This window comes from Natator depressus, chromosome 1, assembly GCF_965152275.1.
Source record: "Natator depressus isolate rNatDep1 chromosome 1, rNatDep2.hap1, whole genome shotgun sequence".
Taxonomy (NCBI): Eukaryota; Metazoa; Chordata; order Testudines; family Cheloniidae; genus Natator; species Natator depressus.
Window position 1 is genome coordinate 161,052,012 of NC_134234.1, and position 12,235 is coordinate 161,064,246.

Consider the following 12,235-nt stretch of genomic DNA (forward strand, 5'->3'; position numbering starts at 1 on the left):
GGCTGTTTGGGGAGGCACAGCCTTCCCTACCCGGCCCTCCATACAGTTTCGCACCCCGATGTGGCCCTCAGGCCAAAAAGTTTGCCCACCCCTGTACTAAAGAGTGGAGGAGAAAAGGGCACAGGGAGCCACTTTCTCCTCCTAACATACCCATGCAGGTAGCCGCCTTAGTGGTGCCTCCTTAATGCAAGAAAAGTGTTTAGCAATGGGGACAGGACGGGTAGATGCCTGGAGGTCCTCAGATGTATAGTGAGTGCTGCTTCTGAGTGCACAACACCCAGTGAATTAGGTCTCCCTTTGCCCTACACCAGCACTAACGTTGGGATAGTCTGCTTACTCATCCTGACCCACAGCACAGCAAGGGCTAGTACAAGCCACAATACTTAACTCTGTGTGGGGTAGTATGCTATGGGCGTCAGTGTTTACCCTCTCTGCCTCCGCTGTTTCGAATGTGGGTAGTCATGACACTACTCTCCAGCACATCAGCACTCCTTGAACAGTAGCAAAGTATCATTTGGCAAAGTGAGAGAGCCAGTGAGACTACTGAATAGCTCACACTCATTTCCATCACCTCATATGCAAAGCAGCAAACATACAAGAGTTGTCTTTGGGTTGCAAGAATTAAAGAGCTGGTCTTGAGAGTTGGGTCTGGTAGCACTAAAATGTAGAGGCCCACAGGTTCTTGAGACTAAAGCCAAGCAAACTCTGGAAAACCTGCTTCTAGAGCAAGCTGACCTATTTTTGTTTATAAATAAAAAATTGATTGACTTCATTTGACATGGCAAGAGAATTTTAGAAAAGTGTTCTGGGCGTGGAAGAAATAGAAAATTATGTTTTTATATCTTATTGAGCTAAGACTATGTCCTAAATAATTATCATTTTAGGAGCTTTAGATGCCTTCTTTAGCCTAATAGTATATAGTGTATATAGTATTTTGTATATAGTGTTAATTTGTCCTACTTTCATACTTTGCATTGTCTTATATTCCGTCTTTTAAAAATATTTGGATTCATCATTAACTTTTATGTAATGAATATAGAGACAAATTATAAAGTTCATATGGATAGATTCCTCATTCCTGGACAATGGGCTGGAATGGTGTATTTGAATTGTTTACTTCTTTGGATTGTGTGAGTCCTCTTCAGATGTGCAGGTTGTACTGAATCCCAAAATAAGGACTTTTTGATTTCTGTACTAGATAACTCTGTCAGTTATCATCAACTGTTTATTGTTGGAGCCACAATTGTTGATATAAAGAGGCTGATGAAAGTGATGTGTAAAGGAAAGGTACAGTTTTCTAGAAAGATGTTAAAATGTGTATCTTTCCTAATGTGTCCAACGCCACCCATGCTCAAAAGAAACATTCATTTACATTTTGAATTCCTTTCTTTTGGGTTCCACCATTTTTGTTTCATTTCCAGCCAAGTTCTATCTTACCAAAGTTTAAAAGGACTTACATTGTTTTCCATATTTTTTGATTATGACCATCTTTTTCCTGGCATCTCTGATATCCAGTGAGGAAATTGCCTCTGATATTCAGTATCTAGTTATGTAATACCAAATGATTGACATGTTCTTCAGCTCTCTAGCTTTTCTTTTTTCTTAGACATATTGTTTATGTCTCTGAATATGTTACTGAACCTGGAACAGTAGTTACATTTTGTTTCATCTTAGTGTTCAGTCTGATTTTTGTAGGAATAAATTATAGTAGAATTTAGTTTGCATTGAGAGGCAATAGTTTGGACTAGGATTTCTCAAGGATCCTAAGGCAGTTAGGCACCCAACTATTGGAGGGATTTGGGAGCCTTTGGGATTTTCTAAGGATCCTATCCTAAAAGACTTAATTTGAAAACACAGTTCCACTGTCCCTAGATTGTGCGGGGGTCTTCTAGAATGCCTGACAGAATACTAATATTTTTGTTTTCAGTGGGGTAAACACTTTATTGGTTTATTTTGACTGTCAGTTCTCATTTTTATGATGCCTTTTTATGGAAATGAATTAAAAACAACATGTTATGGGTTTGGATAGCTCAGAGGACTGGTAAGGAGATATGGATAGAGCTGTGTAAACATGGATTTTTGTAGTTGTTGTTCTCTGTCAATTCCAAAGCATCCTCACACAAAAAAAGTTTCAAGTCAAACTGAAAATGTTCAAACTTTTTGGCTAATTAAAAATTTGAAAAAAAAAATCATTTTGGGGTTGAACAGAATGCTTTTTTTTTTTAGCCAAAATGAAACACATTTATTTTGATTTTGAGCATTTTCTTAGCCATAAAATTAAAAAACATAAATGAAAATTCATTTTTAATTAAAACTTTTTGTTTAAAATGTTGAAATAAAACATTGTCTTATTTTTCCAATTAAAACCATTCAGTGAAATTGACGTGAATGGATTTTTTTTGTCTCCACATCCTGTATTTTTTTTCTGAAAAAAGTTGTCATTAAAAATTTTTGTCCAGCTCCAGATGTGAGGCTTTGCTCTCTAGGTTTATGGGTACAAATCCTCCTCTCACAGGTGGTAACCAATAGTTGTTACCATTTGTCTGTTCAATGGATTTTGTGAAATAAGTTGAGTGGTCTTACTCTAGTTCCCAGTAGACGTGTGTCCTCATCACTAAATCTGCCCATTGGTAGATCTGTGGGCTGCCTCAGAGAAGCTAAGGACTGAAAAGACATGGAGAATCACTTACTCTTTCCCCTTTGAAGCAATCTGTCCTTTCAGGGTTGAAGCAGTTAACAAGGCCGCATTTAGAAACCTGCATTGTGGTTGTTTTGAGGTAAAGAATCAAGAACTTCATTCATCCTGGCTGTTAACCTGGCACTCTCCACATGTGCTAAACTGACTTAAAAATGTGAATAGAGGGGTGTGTATGGGGCGGAGCTGTTAAAACTTTAAAAAAGGCTGATTTATGATTTTCCTTCACTGATTACTTCCCCACATAGGTAGTATCCTCTCCCCCTTCCCCTCCCCCCTTTTTAAAAAGGGTTTTGGTTTTTGAAACTAGAGCTTAGTGATATTTTTAACACAACCAGATAAACCATATTCACACTAAAATAGCTACATTCTGAGAAAAATCCGGGCCCCATCAAAGTCAATGGCAATTGGCAATGCTCCCATGGACTTAACTGAGACCAAGATTACCCCTCTGTCTTCAGGCTCTGAGTTGTCTGTATGTTGCATGACTCTCCCTCAAAGCCAAGCTGCTGGTCTGAACTGACTGGCACTTAAAAGTACTGGATAGGTGACGGACCGGCTTGCCTAATCTCAAACTGAAAATGGGGAATCATCTCAGATTCTTTGTAAATGAACTTAAATGACAGTTTGGCCCCAATACTGCACTTTGGGTAAAGCACATGCAGTCAGGAATGCACATGGTTCCCAAAGCCCACTATTGGCTGAAATCAGTGGGGTTTGGCATGCATACAGGGGTCTACCGGCACATCTGAGCTTGCGGGAGCAGGGCTACTTAGGTATTCTCTGTGTGTGTGTATAGACACCCCATCCCATTGACTTCAGTTTGGCCAGAATGTCATCCTTCATTTCTTCCTCTCTGGCTGTGCTCTGCCTTGTTGGTGGAATAGTATTTTCAAGTACTGTTTTTTTAATGCCTCAGGCCCAGAGTCTTCTCTCCTTTAGTGCCCTTCTTTTCATCCAAAAATTTCCTTTGTCTCCTGTCCTCACAAAAGAAAAATAGTAAAAATTAGCATGCTCAAAACAAGAGCTCTGGGTAGAAGTGTTTGGAGAAAAGGTGTCTTTGTGATCCAATGAAGAAAATTTCTCCCCCCCCCGAGTCTAGTTTCCTTAGAGTAGGCCAACAGTCAGTTTTGCCAGCAACATTTTTTTTAACTCTATAATCAAAAAAACCCCAAACAACTGACATCCCTCTGGTGCCCCTGTGGGAACGGAGTACCCAGATTTTCTGCTGTTCTCCCCCCCCCGCCCCACTTGCAATGCAACAGCTGACAAACTTCTCCTGCCTTGTAGGCATAACATATTGGGCTCAGGGAAACCAGGTGCAGAGATGAATTTTGGAAGTACCGCAAAGGGAGGAGAGCCAAGTGACACAAAACACAGCTATGTTAATAAGCTTTCTTCTAGGATACAAATAGATGGACAAACACAGGAACTGAAAATCCTTCATTTCAATTTCTTTGCTTTTATATTTTTGTTCCAGTATACTTTGGGGTTTTCTCCCATTGCAAGAATAGTTGTGTTTGCAATCCTAGCTTAGTTCTTTTTTAAGCAAGGTGATTTTTGGATTTAAAAAATCCCCCTTTTATAAAAAGAGTTCACACACACACACACACACACACACATACACACAGAGAACAAACTTCCTCGGGGTAAAAATCAAGTATTTAATTTGCAGTAGAAGCTTCACAAAATCAGGTTTTCATTTCCCTTAACTGCTTTGAATGGAAAACTGCATAAACGTGACTACATATGGCGTACACACACTGGTGTCTCAGTAGCACATCAAATCCTTGCAGCTTGATCCTGCAGCTTTTATTCACTCCTGTAGGTACTGCAGGATTGGGTCCTAAATCATGAGATAATAGACAAGAGGCTAAATTCATCCCTGGGGGGTAACTCTTTTGAAGTCAGAGAAGTTACACTAAAAATGTTTTGGTCCCATGAGTTCAGTATAATTTACTAGCAGTTCTGGATATTATTTAGCCTTCATAAATACAGCCATGAATTGAATGTCTGTGGAGACTGAACTGTTGCCTCTTACTCTGAAGAGGAAGAGAATGCTTTTTATTTGTACTAGAGAGCAGGGCAGCAGATTGCAGAGGTTTGACAGATAGATGGGCTGAGCAGCAAGAATACATGCGGGGGAGCATTCAGGTCTTCATCAGTATTGTGCTTCCAAGAAGTCTAACTGCACCTAGATTCTAAAAAAAGGTTTAATTCAAAGGAACCAGAAAGATCTTTTACCAGGAATCAGGGGCTGGGGAGTCTACTTTATAAAGTTTGCCTGAAACACCCACTCAGCCCAGCTGTAGCCTATCTAAAGCAAACATCATAGCAGTGGCCGTTTGCCCAGAAACATCAGCAGCAGCTTGAGCCCTTGAACGGAAGGAAGCTGGAGCACAGCTACAGAAATCCAGCCAGTGTGATGATGAGTAGCTTCCCACCACCACCACTGCCGCTTGCTAGAAATCAAAACAAAACTTGACAAATGATTGACAGTTACCAATAGGGAGAGTATAAGTGTCCATAAATGTTTGTTGTTTTCTTTGGTGAAGTGACTCTCTTCCATGTCCTGTGGTCAAAAAGACTTGTTAACAGCTCTTATGAGAAGCCATATCTCACAGCATGCAACTTTACACATGGGCTGAATTAAAAACAGGAAAGATGATTTCCCCCCAGCATTAATGCCAAAAGGTTTACGTTAACTTGCAATATTTGGATTTTGTTACTTTCAACTTTCTTCAGCAGGTTTAGCTGGGCTGCCAGACTTGGCAGAGAAATGAGAGAACAATTGACCCGTAAAGGGATGAGAACTGATTGCTCTGACCCATGTATTAGAGATATAGGCTTGATTGAGCTCTGTCCATATCCGTTCTTCCATCTAATTTTTTACTTGATTCTCTGCATACTTTCCTGTAGGTGCTGGAACTAGGGGTGCTGAGGGTGCTTCCACAACCCCTGGCTTGAAGTGGTTTCCATTAGATACAGGGTTTACAGTTTGGCTCAATGGCTCTCAGCACCCCCACTATACAAATTGTCCCAGCACCCCTGCACTTTCCTAGTATTTTGATCATAATCAAATTATTTATGATATGTTGTTGTATGTGGTTTCTTCTAGGTATGATAGTAACTCAGGAAGTCACTCCAGACACGTACTCAAGATAATGGCATGTTAGAAATGCATATTCATATGTTAAGAAGGAAATACATCTTAGAGATATTCAAAGCTACAGAGATGGACCCATGAGATTTCCCTGGTGTGGACAAAAAAACTTATTAAGATGTTGGCCTGTGACCAAGTTACATATTTGTCCTCATCAGAGATGAGCAAAACATTCAAGACAAAACCCAAATGCTCTCAAATTCAGCTTTGATTCAAATCTGACCCACGTTCTTGGACCAAGTGTGTTTCGCACCACTTTTGTCCGTATCCCAAAACTTCATCAAAGTTGGATACAATCAAACATTTTTTTGTGCTGTCAGGTTTCTGTGAACATGGAGAGTTTCCCATTCCCTCGTTCAATGAACAGTTTGTAGGGCAATGTCACTGCACTTTATTTTTGAAAGAAGACTATTAGTCCAGTGAACTCATGAACCTATGTGTGCAAGCCATAAACAAGTCTAACCTAAATTTGCCTTTGGTTCCAGTGGGGATTTCAGCATGGGGGAAACTGAAATAGTTTCAGCCCAAGCATTTTGAACTTCAATGGCTGTGGGCTTGTGAAAACTCCCATTGACATCAATATACCTCTGGGGGCAGTCTGTGCCAAAAAATTAAATTCTGTGCACAATATTTTAAAATTCTGCAAATTTTATTTGTCAAAATAACACTACATAATCATGCCAGTTTCAGTTATTTTTGTAATTTATTTCAAAATACCTATCAGCAAGTGTGTCTGTAACAATACAAACAGACACACAAATTCCCCCAGGAGTAGAGAGTTAAAGAAACCCCTATGGCAACCCAGTTCCTGTTTCTCTGCCTCCTTCTCCCCAATAGAACCCAGCCAGGGGGCTAGACATCCAGAACCCCACCCCCAGAGCCCAGCTGTGGTGCCCCTCCCAGCCAATACACAAGCACCCCCCGCCCAGCCCAGACACCTGCCCCCCTTCTTCCCAGAGCCCAAGGATCCAGAGGGAGAAACAGCCTGATGCTCGGTCCCAAGCTTGCATGGAGTTTCTTGTGCGCTGCCGTCTCCTTCTCTCAGGATGTGCTGGGAACTACAGCTGTCAGGAACCCTCTAACTCCCTCTTCCTCCTCCCAGCAGAGTCTTCTATGTACGAGCTGGGCTCTGCTGGGTCCAGTGGTCCCTAGTGGTGGCCAACAGCACTGTAGCCCATTTCTGTGGGGGAAAGGAAATACTGTGTGCACAACGTTAATTTCTGCAAAATTCTGCATAGCGCCGTGCCACAGAATTCCCCTGGGAGTAATCAATGTAACCAGGTGTAGTGAGGTGGTGTGGTGCCCCGCCACCCCGCCGAGGGAAGAACCTCCCCAGACACCAAAGTGGGTGGAGCCAGTGGATCCTGCACCAGTCCCCAAGAGGTCAAGGTGCAGGACAGGAAATAGAAAAGCCCAACCCCAGAGCTCAGTTAGGTGGCAGCAGCCAGAGAGGCCAGACGCCCATGGCCTGGCTCCAGCTTGGGAGACCCCGGCAAGTCGTGGCAGACCTGAGGACTGGCCAGACCGGCCAATGCTTGACGCTGACTGATGCATGGATGAGCTGCCAAGCCTACCCCTCGCCAGCTACCCAGAGGAGCTGCCAAGCCTACCCCTCGCCGGCGACTCAGAGGAACCCATGGTGCTGGAACCCTCTGAGGACACTACCCTGACCCAGGTACCCTACGAGGGGGAGTCCGGAAGTAGCCCGGGGGCAGCCGACCCTAGTCTGGCTGCAGCACTGCCAGAGCCTATGATAGTGTGTTGCGGCCAGTATCCCCACTGACACAGCAGCGGGTCTTTGGCCGCTGCTAGGGCCCTGGGCTGGGACACAGTGGAGTGGGTGGGCCTGTGTCTCCCCTGCCACCCACCTTGCGGTTGGAAGTCTCCCCCTCCCCCTGGTTGCTAAACCTAGGAGCCTGGGGTTTGCTGTGGAACTATTTTGCTCAGTCCCTGAGCCCCTGATTGTTTGTTTGCTGCCCGCCCTGACCCAGGGCCTGGGCTTATATTGAACTGCTTGCCATAGATTGGGTATTCCCCAACCCAGCAGAAAGTGTAGTGAGGCAGTATGGTGCCCCACCACCCCGCTGAGGGACAAGCCCTGTCTGAGTTCCCTTACACCAGGGCTCCATCCTTTGTGTTCAATGGCAAATTCTGTTGGTACAGCATACAAAGTCATGCAGCAGAAGGTAGGTACTGATGGTGTTAATTGACCTCAGAAATGGTGGGTGCCATTACTTGAAATTTAATTTCCAGCTATATTATGCCTATGCAGTAGAAAGCAGAAACTGCAGGAACTGACATCAAAAAACTAAACAAGTTATCTGTCACTATAGCATTGTTGTCTGGGAGGGTAGCTTCTGCATAGCTAATGCTTGACTGATGTCAAAACCATGGCAGATCCCATAGAAAACCCCTAGTGACGTGCAGATAATTGGAATCCGAGACCATCCTTTCATTTCCAAGCCCAAACAGAACCATTATGCTATCCCTGTCTTTTGCCAACGTTCTCTTGTTCGGCCTTGTACATCACAAGCAGACATATAAGACTAAATCCTGTTGTTTGTTGCCCTGGCATAAAAGGGGAGGGCGAGGTCACAAGGAACATTTCATCATTGTGCAAGCAGTTGCATACCAAGGAGGAAGAATCAATGAGGAGGTCCATGCCATTCTGTGGCCTGCTCTGATTGAGTGTGCCTGGCCATGAAGCCAAATTGAATGTATGCTGCCATCCTCAACAAGCATGACTGGCAGCAGGTGAGCATTCTCTCCGCTTCTGCCAAAAGGGCAGCAACGGGCCCTCCAGAGGCTGTTGTGCCAACTCTCTGATGGCACGAGAACACCTGTCAATGTCTCTGCTCATCCTCCCTGGACCTGCTTCCTGTTGTAGCCTAGAGTGTGTTTATACAAACTCCAGCACCCAATTCAAATACAGGACTAGACTCCGCTGCGTTTACTCATGTCAAGTAGTCCCTTCATCCTGGAGCTGTCCCATTGACATTAGCTCCATTAGCTGAGCCAAACGGCTCCTAAGAAAAGCTTGGTTTGGTCATCACTCATGCGGACAAAGCTCCACTTTGAGACCCCATTCCTGCATTTATACAGGTGAATAATTTTAAGGATATTAAAAATGGGACTACTCACATGCTTAAAGCTTAAATTCAGGAAAGCAGAGAATGGTGCTTAAGCACATACTTAAATGCTTTCCTCGGTAAGGATGGACTTAAACATCTGCTTAAGTGCTTCTTTGAATTGAAGCATAAGAGTTTCCAGGATTGGCTTCTCTTGTCTGAGTAAGGATGTCAAGATTTGGCACCATTTTGCTAGCTGTATATTTACTTGTACTCTCTGCAATGTCCATGTGCTCAGCATGATTTTGTAAAACGTGTAGCTATGATTATTTGGTTGCTGATGATATATGCAATTCCTTCCCTCCTCCTCCTCCCTCAAATATAATAAAAACCATTACGTTTGTTATTTTTACATTTGTAATATAAAAATGAAAATGCGCTCCAACACTGAGAGCTGGAATCTCAAGTTTTTTCCCAAAGCACAATTTTGTCTGACTTATAAAAGTTTTATGAGTTGTAAAACTCTGAAACAATGATTCTGATAGCTATGCTGTAGTCATCATTTCCAACAGGTGTTGATATAATACTCCTAAAAGTAAGGGACAAGGGAATCAATGTCATCTTTGCTAAAAATAAACCTTTCCCCCCCCCATGTGGTATGCTTAACAACTTAGTTCTTCAGACTGAACAACAGCAGGAGGTCACTGCCCTCCAAAGTGAATTTTGTGTGAGTTTATGTACTTTTAAAAGGCAATTTGTTTGTTAGCCTTTTTGAATGAACAACTTTCTAGAGAGTAGAGCCAGATCCTCAGTTGGTGTAAATTGACATAGCTGTAGAGAAGTCAATAGAGTAGATTTTGATGATATTTAAACATGCCTGTGATTTGAATTGTACAATTCAAAGTTCAATGTGAGTATAGTGGTAGGACATGCCGTATAAATGTTGCCGAAGGGTAAGAAAAAGTAAGACCCTCTGAGATGTCTGTTAAGGCTAGGTACAACCCACCCAGAAGAGGGGCTAGATACTGGGGTTTGAGCCCCTATGCCCACATGTAAGCGTGAACGGCAATAACCAAATATTCACTCCATCATCTCACCAAGCGAATTAAACCACAGACTGGAACCTGTGTAAGCTAATATGTGGCATTTTGTTAAACTTCTATCCTTACCCTTCATGTGGCATGGCAAAAACTGTAGACAGTCTTTCTTGTTTGGGGTGTCTTGTCTGGGAGGTGACACCATATATCAGCATATCACCTTTCAGATGTCACTTTCCCTGCGCATAAGTCACAGGAAACTGCACCAGTTGAGCTATTTCAGGATACCCATTTGGGATTTTTTTAAAAGCATTCATTGTACCTAAACAGAACCAGTAAGCCAGAGTCTCCTGTCATTGTTCTGTAGTTTGTTTTGTAAAGTGATGTACAATTTACAGTGGGGTTCATTTGCCACAAGGGCATATCTATAGGCTTTCTCTAGGGTTGCCAACTTTCTAATCACACAAAACCGAACACCCTTGTCCTGCCACCTCCCCCACCACTTCCCCGAGGCCCTGCCCCTTCTCCAAGGCCCAAGGGGGTTGGGGTATGGGAGGGGTTCAGGGCTCTGGGGTGGGGCCAGGGATGAGGGGGTTGGGGTGTAGGAGGGGGCTCCAGGTGGAGGGGTTCAGAGTGTGGGATGGGGCTCAGGGCTGGGGTAGGGGGTTGGGCTGGAGATGAGGGGTTTGGGTGCAGGAGAGGGCTCTCGGCTTGGGCCGAGGGGTTTGGAGTGTGGGATGGGGTTTGGGGTGCAGGCTCCAGGAGGGGTGCTTAAGGCCTGAGGGGTGTGAGCTCTGGGAGGGAGTTAAGGTGAAGGAGGGGGTTCCGACCTGGGGCAGAGGGTTCAGGGTGTGGGCTCTAGCCGGGCGGTGCTTACCTCAGGTGGCTGGAATGTCCAGCTCCTAGGTGGAAGGGCCAGGGGACTCTGCACACTGCCCATGCCTGCAGGTGCCACCTCTGCAGCTCCCAATAGGGAGCTGCAAAGCTGGCACTTGGCGTGGGGGGCAGCGTGCAGAGCCCCTGTGGCCGCCCTGTGCCTAGGAGTTGGACGTGCCAGCTGCTTCTGGGAGCTGCGCAGAGCCAGGGCAGTCAGGGAGCCTGCCTTAGCCCCACTGACCAGACTTTTAGCACCCTGGTCAGCAGTGCTGACCGGAGTCGCCAGGGTTCCTTTTCAACCAGGTGTTCCGGTCAAAAACTGGATGCCTGGCAACCCTCCATTTCTTAGTTTATTAAAAGGGCTCTGTACATCTGTGCTCTATCAGACACTGAATAATTATTCATCCCCAGACTCATTCTTTCTGATCCCTGCATGTCATCCCAGTGACTATAAATAAAGTAACTAAAAAAATAAGTAGGATGAGCTGGAAACGGATCTCTTATTTGATTTCACTCTATCTGAACGCAGCCAGTTGTGGCACCTTGTTTTTCCCCCCAAGACTGGACTGGGATTCAGCAAATGCCCTGTGAGACATTGCCAAAACCAAGTTACCCATTTGCTTTCCTTAACTCTTCAGTGTGTACATCAGTTTGCAGAATCAACGACTGATGATTCAGGGCTATGTAGGGAACCCCCTCGTATCTTCTCTGTTGACTCATCTCACAGTTTTTCAGCTCCACCTGCTCAGGACATAATTGTGGCATTAGTCTGCACTCCCTTAACTGAACAAACATTCCAACAAGGGAAGTACAAACGGCAGTGCACTTGTATTAATCTGGGTTTGTTCTTGATTTTTAAATGTCAGGACTTCCATGATTCTAAGCAGCCCTACAACAGTGTGGCCTGTCTCCAGTAGGAGCGCTTTGCTGGTATAACTATATTGGAATACTAGATCAGAAAAAAATTCTCCTAGTGTGGATGGAGTTTACACTGGCAAAGCTACCCTTTGTACCATTAGAGCTCATTCCAGCCCCATCCTGGACAAAATAAGCTATGCCACTACAAGCAGAGTTTTGCTCGTGTAACTGCATCTATGCTAGGTGCTTTTGTAGGTACAGCTACGTTGCTTAAGGGTCATACCTCATCCCAACCCTGACTGACGTCGCTATGCCATCAGAAGTCACTTGTGTAGACCTGGCCTATGTTTCGGAAGTATCTAAACTCTTATAGCCCTATGCATGGTAACTGGGAGTTTCTCTAATTGGTGAGCTTTACTAATACCCAGATGGCTGGGACATTCTCACAAACAATAAACAAAGCATTTAAGTTGCTGTTTGTTTTTAAAATGAGAGAGCTTAATACGATAAGAGTGGGATTAAATTGATGAGATTGAAG